The following is a 2674-nucleotide window of genomic DNA, read 5'->3' on the forward strand; positions in this document are numbered from 1 at the left end:
AAGGGTGGTGTCATCTGTATATCTGAGGTTATTGATATTTCTCCCGGAAATCTTGATTCCAGCTTGTGTTTCTTCCAGCCCAGCGTTTCTCATGATGTACTCTGCATATAAGTTAAATAAGCAGGGTGACAATATACAGCCTTGACATACTCCTTTTCCTATTTGGAACCAGTCTGTTGTTCCATGTCCAGTTCTAATGGTTGCTTCCTGACCTGCATACAGGTTTCTCAAGAGACAGGTCAGATGGTCTGGTATTCCCATCTCTTTCAGAATTTTCCACAGTTTATTGTGATCCACACAGTCAAAGGCTTTGGCATGGTCAATAAAGCAGAAATAGATGTTCTTCTGGAACTCTCTTGCTTTTTCGATGATCAAGCAGATATTGGCAATTTGATCTCTGGTTCCTCTGCCTTTTCTAAAACCAGCTTGAACATCTGGAAGTTCACGGTTCACGTATTGCTGAAGCCTGGCTTGGAGAATTTTGAGCATTACTTTACTAGCATGTGAGATGAGTGTAATTGTGCGGTAGTTTGAGCATTCTTTGGCATTGCCTTTCTTTGGGATTGGAATGAAGACTGACCTCTTCCAGTCCTGTGGCCACTGCTGAGTTTTCCAGATTTGCTGGCATACCAAGTGCAGCACTTTCACAGCATCACCTTTGAGGATTTGAAATAGCTCAACTGGAATTCCATCACCTCCACTAGCTTTGTTCATAGTGATGCTTTCTAAGGCCCACTTGACTTCACATTCCAGGATGTCTGGCTCTAGGTGAGTGATCACACCATCGTGATTATCTGGGTCGTGAAGATCTTTTTTGTACAGTTCTTCTGTGTATTCTTGCCACCTCTTCTTTGTATCTTCTGCTTCTGTTAGGTCCATACCATTTCTGTCCTTTATCAAGCCCATCTTTGCATGGAATGTTCCTTTGGTATCTCTAATTTTCTTGAAGAGATCTCTAGTCTTTCCCAATCTGTTGTTTTCTTCTATTTCTTTGCACTGATTGTGGAGGAAGGCTTTCTTATCTCTCCTTGCTATTCTTTGGAACTCTGCATTCAGATGGGAATATCTTTCCTTTTCTCCTTTGCTTTTCACTTCTCTTCTCTTCCAAGCTATCTGTAAGGCCTCCTCAGACAGCCATTTTGCTTTTTTGCATTTCTTTTCCATGGGGATTGTCTTGATCCCTGTCTCCTGTACAATGTCACGAACCTCTGTCCATAGTTCATCAGGCACTCTGTCTATCAGGTCTAGACCCTTAAATCTATTTGTCACTTCCACGGTATACTCATAAGGGATTTGATCTAGGTCATACCTGAATGGTCTAGTGGTTTTCCCTACTTTCTTCAATTTAAGTCTGAATTTGGCAATAAGCAGTTCATGATCCGAGCCACAGTCTGCTCCCGGTCTTGTTTTTGCTGACTGTATAGAGCTTCTCCATCTTTGGCTGCAAAGAATATAATCAATCTGATTTCGATGTTGACCATCTGGTGATGTCCACGTGTAGAGTCTTCTCTTGTGTTGTTGGAAGAGGGTGTTTGCTATTACCAGTGCGTTCTTGTGGCAAAACTCTATTAGCCTTTGCCCTGCTTCATTCTGTACTCCAAGGCCAAACTTGCCTGTTACGCCAGGTGTTTCTTGACTTCCAACTTTTGCATTCCAGTCCCCTATAATGAAAAGGACATCTTTTTTGGGTGTTAGTTCTAAAAGTTCTTGTAGGTCTTCATAGAATCGTTCAACTTCAGCTTCTTCGGCATTACTGTTTGGGGTATAGACTTGGATTACCGTGATATTGAATGGTTTGCCTTGGAAACGAACAGAGATCATTCTATCATTTTTGAGATTGCATCCAAGTACTGCATTTCGGACTCTTTTGTTGACCATGATGGCTACTCCATTTCTTCTAAGGGATTCTTGTCCACAGTAGTAGATATAATGGTCATCTGAGTTAAATTCACCCATTCCAGTCCATCTTATACATATATATTATATATATATACTGTATATTATATATAATTATATAACATACATTTTATATAATATATAATATAGATATTATGTTGTGTTATAGTTATGTTATATACATAATTACATATATTATATATTTTATATATATTATATTGTTATATATAATATATGGTATATGTGATAATATAGTAATCTATTCATCAATAATATTGTAATATATAATATATTATTATTTTATATTATATATAATATATCATACATATTGTAATATAATATATAAAATATACATTTTATATATTATATTATTATATGTTACATATTATAATATATATATTTATACATATTATGTTATTAGATATTGTATATTATATATTATATTATAGATGTTATATACTTATAGATATTATATTATTATATTTTTATAATAATATAATATATATTATTTATAAATATTATATATAAATATAAATATATATAGCATAATAATATAATGTATATGTAATATATATTATATAAGTAATACAATAATAAAAATATATAAATATATTATAATAAATTTATATTATATATCAATATATTATATTATATTATATAAATTATGTTATATATATATTTTTATATATGATATCATATTATATTATTGTGTATGGTTATTATAATATATTAACCTATAATATACATATTATAGATTAATAGACTATAATATATAGTA

This window comes from Giraffa tippelskirchi, chromosome 1 (assembly GCF_054371585.1).
Source record: "Giraffa tippelskirchi isolate mGirTip1 chromosome 1, T2T-mGirTip1v1.2.pri, whole genome shotgun sequence".
In the NCBI taxonomy this organism is placed as follows: Eukaryota; Metazoa; Chordata; class Mammalia; order Artiodactyla; family Giraffidae; genus Giraffa; species Giraffa tippelskirchi.